The sequence below is a fragment of the Maniola hyperantus genome, chromosome 1 (genome assembly GCF_902806685.2).
Source record: "Maniola hyperantus chromosome 1, iAphHyp1.2, whole genome shotgun sequence".
Classification (NCBI taxonomy): domain Eukaryota; kingdom Metazoa; phylum Arthropoda; class Insecta; order Lepidoptera; family Nymphalidae; genus Maniola; species Maniola hyperantus.
In genome coordinates, this window is record NC_048536.1 from 15,199,738 (window position 1) to 15,212,384 (window position 12,647).

Genomic DNA, 12,647 nt, shown 5'->3' on the forward strand with positions numbered 1-12,647 from the left:
TAGGAATTTACACGAAATGCAAGAAACATTGCAAGAAGGTATTGCAAGAACTCATGTAAGACTTCCGCGAGTGTTCTTATACTTAGGTGAAAACGTGGCCTAAGATTTGCCAGAGCCGCAAACATCAAAAGGATTTTGAAAATTCAACCTCTAAAGGGGTGAAATAGGGGTTTGAAATTTGTGTAGTCCACGCGGACGAAGTCGCGAGCATAAACTAGTTTAAATTCAAATGATTTTGTGATGGCAAGGATTGCATATTTTTTAGATTTTAATAGTTTTTTTTTCCTAAATTTCAAAATATTGAATTCGGTGAGAAAATCGACAGCAGCTCTACAAGTCAGTCTTTCAAGCCTATTATGTCTATTAGGTATATGGCGCACTAAATGACTGTATTTATGTAGTAGATACAATTTTATTATTATAAACGTTCATAGCAGTTAAACGTATTGGAACAACTTACTTTAGAACAAACAACTTTAACCGCAATCAAATGCGGCGTATCATTAAATTTTAATGGAATTGGTACTTATATTGATACCATTTGCATAATGTTTAGTAGTTTAGGCGCATACAATTTGTTTAGTGTCAATTTTGTATATTGCTGTTATTAAATAAGTTGTATGGGTAGGTAGGTGTATGGGTAAGTAGTAAGTTAGGCTACAGATGGTCTTTTTTAGGGTTCCGTACCTCAAAAGGAAAAACGGAACCCTTATAGGACCACTTTGTTGTCTGTCTGTCTGTCTGTCCGTCTATCTGTCAAGAAACCTACAGGGTACTTCCCGTTGACCTAGAACCATGAAATTTGGCAGGTAGGTAGATCTTATAGCTGATATTTGGGGAAAAATCTGAAAACCGTGAATTTAGGGTTAGATCACACAAAAAAAATTAATTTGTGGTCATGAACTAATAATTAGTATTTTCAACTTTCGAAGTGAGTGACTATATTAAGTGGGGTATCATATGAAAGGTCTTCACCTGTACATTCTAAAACAGATTTTTATTTATTTTTATGCATCATAGTTTTTGAATTATCGTGCAAAATGTCGAAAAAATACGACTGTAGGACGGAACCCTCATTGCGCGAGCCTGACTCGCACTTGGTCGGTTTTTATCTTATTTTTTGTACCGTTATAAAAAACCGTAGCGTGTGGGAATTCCTACAAGAGACCTAGATGTCCTGCTGTGAGTGGACGTCTATCGGTTGATAATAATAACGATTTACGTTTCCTAAGCACCATAGTGTTCTGGACATTATAAAAACTCTACTTTTGAACACAACTCAAATTAAAAAGTCATGCTACCCGTGTCCTCATTTCGACTTATGTACATATTGAATCCTGGACTTTAATCCTTTGAAGGATCATTCCTGGCAACTCTTTACGACTTTTTTCAAAAAACATAAAATAAATTATTTTTCCTTCCTTAGAAACATTTAAATAGGTAGTTAGCAACTCTGTATCTTAACGAATACCTATAATTGAAAACAATTAAGAATTAATTATTATTGCCGCTCACGTTTATGTTAACAAAACACTAAGCTAGATCCACCATTAGTTAGGGCAGGTTTTCCACCAAAGAAGAAAGAAAAGAGAAAAGAGCGGCGCGGCAGGTTATTTCCACCAATGCGGGCGGAGATGAGCTGACTAGAGCGAAACCATTCTATCTCCGAGTGGAGTGGAAAATATTTCAGTCTCTTTTAAGAGCTTCATGATGAGAGTTTTAAAGAACTAATCCAATGCGAGTCGGACCCACACACAAAGAGTTCCGTACCTGCATCGTACAAGATTATGTACCTACTTATTGATTTTTTTATTTATATGACTTTTTTATTATTCTTGTTATAACTAGCGGCAATAGAAATACCTTCACATTATTCGAAAGTTTCAACTCTCTACCTTTTACGGTTAATGACGCTGACAGACAGACAGACGGATGGACGGACAGGGGAGGCTTAGTAATATTGTCCCGCTGGCATGTTTTGGATACAGAACCCTAAAAATACACAAAAGCCACACGTACCTACACCCATTTCACATCTTCACTGTACAAGCTGTACAAATATCCGCTGAACTTGCCCATAGCAAAATAAGACATCTTCTCTTCTCCCTGGAGAAAACCATTCAAGGTTTCCTCCAAAGCTAAGCGGAGAGTCGACGTGGATATGTATATCTGATAAGACTATTCACAAAACAACTCTTCTCTCTGCTTCTCTCCGCTTTGGTGGGAACCCGCCCTTATTGCGATATTTGTGATTATAGTCTGCGGGCGTGGGAAGATATTGATAATTTTATTATCTGATTTATCATCACGAGGCGCCTCGCCCTCGAGAGATGTTTACATAAAAATAATTACCGGCACAAGAAAGGCAACTGTTTATCTTTTATCGTCTAGGTTTTTTGAAAGTTTTCATATCGTCATAAATTATAGACTTACTCCCAAATTACTGCCCAATATATTGTATTTGATATAGCCATATAGATATAATATTTGAAAACTACATTATTCCCTACGGAAAAACTAAGCTTTCTTTGATTTGAGGACTAGTTTGCACGGAGAGATGTGGATGTGTATATCTGACTGACTATTCACAAAACATCTCTTCTCCCTGCTTCTCTCCGCTTTGGTGGGAACCCGTCCTTATTGCGATATTTGTGATTATAGTCTGCGGGCGTGGGAAGATATTGATAATTTTATTATCTGATTTATCATCACGAGGCGCCTCGCCCTCGAGAGATGTTTACATAAAAATAATTACCGGCACAAGAAAGGCAACTGTTTATCTTCTATCGTCTATTTTTATTTCAAGCTGTGAAAAACGTGAATTTTTTATAACGTCATAAAATATGGACTTACGGCGGTTACGCACTCATCCGATCCGAGTCCGTGAAAATACGTTCCGTTTGGTTTTGTATGGTAGCTTATGACATATGTCGTAGATAATCGCTGGTATTCTCACGGATGACGGATAGAACTCCGATGACGGAAGTGCAGTGCGTACCTACCTAATCGCCTTTACTCCGAACCTACCTACCGCCCAATATATTTTATTTGAAACCTACATTATTCTTTACAGAAACCAAAACTAGGCTTTATTTTATTTGAGGACTAAACCTAGTATGTCACGCCACGACTTGGCACAGTTGGCTTACTTAGGTACTGGGGCCGATTCTCTTGAACACAATCTCTAAACTAAACTAAATTAACAGGTCTAAATCTAATGCCATCCTTTTCCGCGAGCAGCATTATGAAAGGGATAGCAATAGATTTAGGCGTGCCATTTTAGTTTAGTTTAGAGATTGTGTAGGTACAACGGAATTAGCCACAATGTAGAGATTATAATAATATGTTATACCTATGCATGACCTATGTACATAGTCTTATTAAATTTCAAGTCATAAGCATTATAATCAGCTATGACAGATGTACAGATGGACAGACGGGCAGATGGACAGATGGACAGCCTGACGGACGGATTAAGTCGCACCATGGGGTAGGTACCTATTCTACTTTACCCCAAATGCCAAAACGAAGAAATAAAAGATAAAAGTCCCATTTGCACAATTATAAGTTAATTTTTTAACGCTGTTTCTTTTTGGCCACCACATGCCAGAAAGTGGCAGCATTACAATATTTTAACTAAATCATAATATTGTATCCTTGTGCAAATGGGCCATAGACAGTTAATTAATGTTAAAACGCAAGCTGAAACCATTATTTATTCAAGAAGTTTTTCTTCATAAGCTCATTTTAATCCTCAAGTCTTTCGAACGGTTCGAAAAATCAACACAAAATTTGCATCGGAAAAGTAGGTATCTATATTTTTGTTAGGTCTATATTTTTGTTGAAGCTACCTATATTTTTGTTGGATCTCGAAACTTAATAGGTATGAACTTTACAACATAAAATAACTCAAGCCGTATTATTTAAAACTCAATCTCTAAGGTGATAAAAGGGTCGTAACTTTTGGTTAAAGCGATTTCAACGCGTGTACGAAGCCACGGATTAAAGTTAGAGTTAGTCCTTATATTTTAGTTTTGTTAATCTTTGTATTGATTATGTCAATGTCGTATTTTATCTACCTTCAATGTTTCATAATACAAGAACTATCTATTTATAGTTGTGGCATAAAGTACTAAGTACTTTGTTTGCGGTTTTATTGTTACTTGTTAGTTGTTAATATCTCTAACGGTTATACCTAGTCAAGTTACTCGTGTGAATATAATCAAGACAAGAAACTCTTTGTAGTTCGAGCTGAATATCGCCGCCGGCTCACATTTTCGCTAATTTACTGTGCTACTAAGTTTAACAAAGACTTTATTAAGCAGTTACGAAATTAACTTCGCACATTGTTAGCAAACAATGTCAGAAGCTTAAAATTGAGAACATTATCAAGAAGTTTGTTTCGGAAGTTTTGGAGTAATTTTTCAAACCCATAAAGCTTTCAAGCACCGTATAGGTAATTAGTACTTCACTGTTTGGAGAAAACCAGGTGGGAAAGAAAACACGGAAATCTATTTCCACAAATGTTGTTTTTCCGCCATAGTAACGTGCACGGGCCGCTCATAAAATGTTGCGTCATGTCAATGGGGGGGTGGGGGCGCCCCCCATTTGTAAACAGATTGTGACGTTGTCCATCGGACTATTCCGAATCGCCAACAGGTGGTCCCCATTTGCCCTAATGCCACGATCTAGATGTTCGATAGTAAACTTGACCGGAGCTTTCCAAAGTTCCGTGGTACGAACTATTTCATCAGCAAAAAATAGGATTGTGAACTAGAACTTTTTTATTTGGATTTTTTCTTACTTTACGCACTAGACACCGGCCGGACGCGTTCGGACACAGTTCAGGGCGGCATGACGGCTCCACGCGACCGTCTCGCGTGGAAGCCTGCGCGCGACTGACCTCCAATCCAACACTCCAACTCCAAGCCTCCAATCAAGGCACATGTTCCAGCTGCCACAGGCTACAGGTAGCTACTGATTAGAATTAGCCACTAGCCACTCGAAGTTCCAAATTCAAAACCCCAGGGGTGCCTTAACAGCTTTTAAAGGATGAAAGCGGATTTTTCCGCCGTTTTCAATGTCAGCTTTCCGTGAACGTTTTCGTAATGTTATCTAATTGGAAAGCCTTGTCTTAACAGCTCTTTAAGTTTTAAGATGGAGTTTTGGAGTGCTGAGTATTAAACTATAATCAGTACCTTTCGGTGTCTTTTATTTTGAAGACATGATTGCCTTGTGGTTAAGACGTCGGCCTCCTGTTTTCCTCCTGGGGTCGGGACTTCGATCCTGGGCACGCACCTCTAAATTTTCAGAGTTATGTGCGTTTTAGGCAATTAAATAACACTTGCTTTAACGGTGAAGGAAAACATCGCGAGAAAACCTGGATGCTTAAGAGTTCTCCATAATATTCGCAATGGTGTGTAAAGCCTGCCAATCTACACTTGGCCAGGGTGGTGGACTATGGCCAAACCTTTCTCATTCTGAGAGAAGACTCGCGGGCTGAGTAGGGAGTAGGCATTCGGCAATGGGTTGATGATGACGATGATGATTTCAAGGACTTTAATTTTCAAAACATTCTCCTCGTCAGTTATTGAATAAATGAGCCTTTTATCCCCGTACTGTTGTTATTTCAGTAAATGTGAATTTCAAGTTCCTTTTCTTATTGTGTTCCCGAAAATAAATTCCAATTAGGTTAGGTTAATTCAACACCGAAAGCCTTAATTGATGTACTTTGTAGGAGATGGAATTAATTCCTTTGTTCGCGCCAAAGAAAAGGTTTTACCTAATAAGTTTAACAAAGGTTGTTTTTCAGATTGTTATGATTTTTTTTAAATATTCCATTACAAGTTAGACCATTACTAAGATGTAAGGACTAACTTGGAAGGAGTGTGGCAGTTTTTACTAAACCTATTTTTAATTTTGTAACATTTGGTTTTCTTTTTTTTTCGTTTTTTCTTGTTTTGTGAGCTGAATAAACTTTTATTTATTTATTTATTTATCGGTTCCCACACGGTATCGTGCCGGAATACTAAATCGCTTGGCGGCACGGTTTTGCCAGTAGGGTGGTAACTAGCCACGGCCGTAGCCTCCCACCAGTCAATTCCAATTAAAAACAAATTACTCGTGACAAACTCAATAAGTCAGTTAGAAAATTAAAAATACGTCAAAGTTAACAGGTAGAAAATTAGAAAGTTAGCAAGTAGGTAACTAGGTAACTATACACGCGACAGGTCGACATGGCAATTGGGGTATGAGGCGGGGGACCATCTGTACACCAACACGTCACCCGCGCTATTCTGCACCGGGTTAGCGCGGGAGCTGTGCGGGTGTGTGGGGCTTCCCCACCCCGATTGCCATTTCGACCTGTCGCTTACTATAGGTACGTTGAATCTTTTTCCTGTCCCTTTTTTGGGTAACTAGGTACCTACATAGGGAAATAAATTTCTTTAAATCTCCTGGGAGAGATAATGGATTAGCTATGTGACATTTTGCCCACTCTCAGTAGATTTTCACCCTTGAAAACCCCCTGAAATTTCTTAATTTGTGGTGACCGACCTACCCCTTAGGGACACTGAAAGCTCTGTCAAAGCTCAATTTTATTTTATTTGAAATTTACGAGATACCGATTGAAAACTCATCGATGCCAAGAATTTTGCTCATGTCCTTAAGAGAACGTCGGGTATTGAAGATTCCTACGCGTCTTTGAGTGGCCATATTAAGTTTCTATGGAAATCTTGGCATAAAAAAAATCGTTTAATTTGTTGTAATATGTAGGTACACGTATTTATTACATGCATTTGTCAAAGGGTATATAAATCTCTATGTACAATTATATGGATATTTCTTTCTCTCTCTGTCTCTTTCGCTCTCTCTCTCTCTTTCTGCGTTGAGATATTGGTGAGGATTGTGACCCTGTTCAAAATATAATGGTTGGAGTTTTCATGTAATAGTCATCCATATCCATACTAATATTATGAATGCGAAAGTGTGTCTGTCTGTCTGTCTGCTAGCTTTTCAAGGCCCATCCGTTCAACCGATTTTGATGAAATTTACACAGATAGGTACAGATATAGCTTGCAACCCCAAGGACATAGGCTACTTTTTATCCCGGAAAATCAAAGAGCTCCCACGGGATTTTTAAAAATCACGCGGACGGAGTCGCGGGCATCATCTAGTAAATTAATAAAATTGTAGCATAGATAGATGGCTTCTTGTATGCGACATCAAATTACAGAAACACAACAAAAAAAATGTAACGCAACTGTGCAATTTGGCTCAGCATATTTTATTGCTCGTTTCTTGCATCATTATTTTTGCTCAAAGGGTCTAGGTTTGTTTGAAGAAGGTTTTGGAAAATCGTACTTATTCCTTCTGTAGCTCTGGTCCTAAAAAAACATAACTTTGGCACCGATTCCGTTGTCTTTCTCTAAACTAAATTAAGAGTATCTGCATCCTTTTCTTTTTAACAAATTGTAAAAAGGGACAGAACATGAACTTTACATTTAAAGACTCTAAATTTTAGTGCACGCTACAAATTTAAACAGTAGGCTCGCGACTGTAAGCTAAAATAACGGGTTTTACCATCTAAAAATTAAATTTAAAACTGTCAAACTGCGTCTGTCCTTTTCATATTACATTAGTAAGAAGAGGATGTGAATACGCTAAAATTAGGTTGTGCTCAGAATCAGTACCATTGTTCTTTTTAGGACGGTTATTAATTCATTTTTAAGCATATTATTTTCCATTTGGTGATGTTTAAATGAAAACATGACTCAGCCAAGAAAAAAACCGGTCAAATGCGAGTTGGACTCGCACACGAAGGGTTCCGTGTCATAAATTATGTATCTAACCACAAATTCACGATTTTCGGATTTTTCTACTTATGTGTGCTATAAGACATTGCATTGCTACCTGCTCAATTTCATGATTCTAGGTCAACGGGAAGAACCCTTCAGGTTTTCTTGATAGACACGACGACGTACAGACAACAAAGAGGTCCTATAAGGATTTCTTTTTCCTTTTGTGATACAGGATCCAAAAACTAGTAAAATTACTGAGATGCAACCATAGAATATTTTGTAATCGGGCGACTTGCTAAAGGACAAGTAACCAATGAGGAAAACTAAAATCTTTACATCAAAAATAGTAGGTACTCATATACAGGGTTACCTGTAAAATGCGCACAACCGTCTACAGGAAATTTCTATGCATAAAAGTAAATAACTTTTGTTCTACGACTTTTCACGTAACTCAATAAATTCACCAAAAAAAAATCTCTGAGTTTTTGTTGAAGAGTCTGTCATTTTTTAACTCTATGGTCATTTAATGAAATGCCTCTTCCACACCTGCGTGCTGAAGCGTCGACTACTAACCGCGCAACAAGTCCGAAGTTATCGCTTATCTGTCGTATTTACAAATGCTTTGTGATGTGTATCATAGCACATATTGGGAATATTAAATCCTGCCTCGTAAATGTAATTGGAATTAAAATGGAAACCGCATAGAAATCCACTCAAATATTATGTGGAAGATCTTTTGAATATTATCGTACCGGTAAACGAAGCACACCCTTTTAATTTTTAATGACTTGAAAACATAGCGTATGCCTTTATAATCTGGGCAATAAGTAATGTCAACGAATAGGTACGACCAATTTATTTATTATGTACGTCACTCATACAAAAAGACAGACTACCTACAGATTTATTCATAGAAATTCATCTATGCTGATTTAAAACCGACAAAGCAAACAGCGGTAGCGATTTATTACTACAAAATACTAAAATACTACTGCATTTTACATCGGAAAATTTCATATTACATTTTTAGCGGGTCACCTTAGTTCAAAGAAAATCGTTTGTCAGTCTAGACGAATGATTCATTCCTTTTGAAACTTTAAACTAAAGGAAAAATGTGAGAAATACTCACCGGCGAAATAAAAAGTCGTTTATTACAAACAAAACACTATTTTAGGTTAAATCGCCTTTAAAAAGCCTTCAAAGCTCTCTTTCGACAAGATAACATTCAAATTATTGTATTATTGCTTTTACTTTAATCGAAAAGATTTTTATAAGCCCTAATCAAAAAATATTCTTATAAAATATAGTATTTTCAACTTTTAAATTAAGATTACTATACCAAGTGGGATATTGTATGAAAGGGCTTTACCTGGACATTCTAAAACAGATTTTTATTTATTTTTATGCATAATAGTTTTTGATTTATCGTGCAAAATGACGAAACACCAATCGAGTACGGAACCCTCGGTGCGCGAGTCTGACTCGCACTTGGCCGGTTTTTGTATGGAATAGAATAGAATAGAATGTTTTTTTATTCATGTAAACTTTTTACAAGTACTTATGAATAGTCAGGTAGTTTTAATTTACCACTGGTTCGGAATGCCGTTCCTACCGAGAAGAACCAGCAAGAAACTTGGCGGTTGCTCTTTTTAATTTTTCAATTTACAATGTTATTATACCGTACTATACAAGCCATTGCAGCCCCTGGAGCGTGCTAGGGAGAGCTTTCACTAATTGGTACCGACAAATTTATCGCGTACCTACTCTACATGAAAACACATGGACTGACATCAGTGGCGTGCACAAGAGTTCAAGCCAGGGTATGCATTTAGGTATGAACTTATTTTACGGCAGGTTAAAATGAAAAATAAGCATTGACTTATTACAATGAGGGTAAGCAGTGCGTTTATGCCTCTATGAGCTGCACGCCACTGACTGACATGGAGTGTTAAGCATGTAGAGTATAGCTACAATTAATCTTACCCATTGACTTATATATTACTTCGTATGGACAGAGCTATTAAACAAACAAAATGGCACCGACTCAGTGGTGCTTTAGCACCAATGCAACCTCAGTCACATCTGGATTTCAAACGGGTCATTTATTAGTACCTATCTAAGAGGCGCTGGCGCTGATTTATTTGGTTCCAAAACCGTGAAAAATTTTGTTCGCTTGGGCATATCTTGTCATTTATATCGATGGTCTTTATCTAGTATATTTTATTGCGATCAAAAAAGCCTGGTACTATTAAACTAGGGTTCATCAATCACAAATAACAATTAACATTCTGAATTTTTTTAGCGCAAAAACGGTTATTATTCTGTGATTTACTAACACAAAGTAATTAACTAATTAATGATAACTTTATTGTATTTTTGGCCTCAATTACTTAAATAAGAATATTTTTTGTTCAATGAAGTAAAGCAAAAAACGCCTTACATTAATAAAAATAGATAATCTTGGTAAATCAAAAGATTTTGTATTGTAAATGTCTTTTGAATGAAAAATATGGCGTAGTAGTAACTATAGTCCGCGACAAGTCGAGATGGCAATCGGGGTATGAGACGGGGGGACGCCTTTCACACCCGCACGTCATCCGCGCTCGTCCGTACCGCATTAGCGCGTGGGCTGTGCGGCTGTACAGGGCGTTCCCTGCCCGATTGCCATCTTGATCTGTCGCGTACTATATGTGGCTCGAACTATGTAACTATTTAATAATGTTTGATGCTTCCTTCCATCACCATTAACCGTCTCTTGGGTCTTGTTTCAAGGAAATGTCACAGGAATAATGAGAATCTATTCTACATCCATATTAATGCCATTCATCCATATTAATGCCGCCGAGTTTCTTGCTGGTTCTTCTCGGTGGGAACGGCATTCCGAACCAGTGCCTTTTGTGCCAGTGAATTCTGACGATTTGTACTTGTAAAAATGTATTTGAATAAAATTTATTCTATTCTATTCTAATTGGTAAGTATGTATTTCTGTCTTTTATCTTTTGACGATTCAGGATCCTCTTTTCACGACCCATACGCTTATCAGAAATAGCTTGCAACCCGGAGATGGATAATATTATGGCTAGTTTTTATCCCGCGATATCAAAGAGTTTATTTCAAAAGAACCTAAATTCACATGGATTGACTAACCAACTAACTGACACAATTTATTGACTTGCAGCTCATTATAAAATTTTGCATGTAATTTTTTTTCTATCACAGAACCGCTATGAAAGGATTTTGAGTTTCAACGGGATCTTTAAAAGTCAACATCCACGCGGACGAAGCCGCAGTAAAATACTTATAACGGGAGTAATATTAACATGTAATTTGGTGTAACAATAGGAATTGTTCTATTTATTAGATACGTGCAAGGAACTGTTTGGGATATGTGTTTAATTAAGCTGCCATCTTCCAATTTAGCCCGTTTCCATCGTAAGGCAGATTAAGTAATACGCGAACGCGATGAGCGACGGCAACACGCAACACTTTGTCGTGACGCGTTGCAGTCGCGTACCTTAAAATCTACCTTTAGAGTGCATCGTCATGTCGCACGATTGTACACAGTGCCCCGTGGTCGCTCAAACGTTCATTATACTACACAAAGGAGTGTGCAAGTATCGCCAAGTGTCGCATGTCACGGTCACGTAGTTCAAAGTCCACGTTTAAACTGCATCGTCGTGTCGCACGATTGTACGTAAATTGTCACGAGTCGCGGTCGCGCTTTTGCTCACCATACATTTCTACACAAAGCAGTGCGCAAGTGTCGCATACTCGATGTCATGCTGTACGGGAGCAGTGTGTAGGCTCGACCGTGCCAAGTGGAGATCTCCTACCGAGTGGTTGATTTTGCTCGGTAGCACCAGCTGGTTTTGCTCAGCAGCACCAACTTCTTGATATAGTGCAGAGTGCAGAAAACTCCGTTAGTGCGAGTACATTTATTAGGGACTACGTCATGAAACATTGTCGATTTTTGCGCCATCTACTTGCAAATGTGGCAACCGCCACAATGCGTCTCGGTCGCGTACAACAAAATCTGTTTTAGTCCTCAAATTACCTAGTGATCAAATAAAACAAAGCGCATCTAATGTGCTAAATAAATGCAATCCACATGCGACCAGCAATCAGCATACTCAAGGTTTTCCCCAATAAAAATTGCCGGCTAGCGTTTATATAACCGCCATGTTCGCCGCCACCCTAATCGCCCGGTCGCGTGTCAGAGCCGCAATTTATCACACACCAACCCGTTGCTACAATTTGTTTTATCGATCCCCTGGATGAAGAGTTCCTGGAAGTTTTCATACCCACTTTTCTCTAACCATAGAGTTCTCTATGAGCATTTTGCCGCCCGCGGCAAATACTGCGTGTTATTTTATAAACCATGCATTTGTCATGGTCAAGTGTCCTATTAGCTATCTCCCTGTCAAATTCACCTCCTTGTTTTAGAAATCAGACGAAATTCAGTGCGCGTCAATTTCACCTCCCTGGTTTAGAAATTCAGTGCGCAGGTGACCACAGGATGATAGGATTATTGAGGGTGTGGTGCGATTGGCGGCAAATTATTCACTAGTCACTGCGTGACTACTCACGTAAGTAAACTAGTACTATTACTATAACGGAGTACGGGAGCCTAAAACGCGCTCGAAAAGCTAAGGGAATGCATTTCGCACGCGATCAATAATCAGCATATTTGAAGTTTTCCCCAATAACAAATCCTGACTTGCGGTTATATAACCGCCATGTCCGTCGCCGCCCTAATCACCCGGTCGCGTGTCAGAGCTACTACTAACTAATTTATCACACACCAACCCGTTGCAACAATTTGTTTTATCGATCCCCTGGATGAAGAGT

The 12,647-nt window shown here is 38.2% G+C and overlaps 2 protein-coding genes across 3 annotated transcripts in view; one reads left to right on the top strand and one right to left on the bottom strand.

Annotated features, from left to right (window-relative positions):
* Window positions 1-4,881, bottom strand: part of Pde1c (Phosphodiesterase 1c) — a 184,623-nt gene extending 179,742 nt beyond the window's left edge. For both annotated transcript variants that reach the window (XM_069499977.1, XM_069499973.1), the window contains exon 1: window positions 4,805-4,881. The gene's annotated coding sequence lies outside the window, so the exon portion shown is untranslated. The remainder of the gene's footprint in view (window positions 1-4,804) is intronic.
* LOC117997096 (uncharacterized) overlaps window positions 1-12,647 on the top strand; it is a 106,164-nt gene that overhangs the window by 5,194 nt on the left and 88,323 nt on the right. The gene's annotated exons all lie outside the window — the stretch shown is intronic.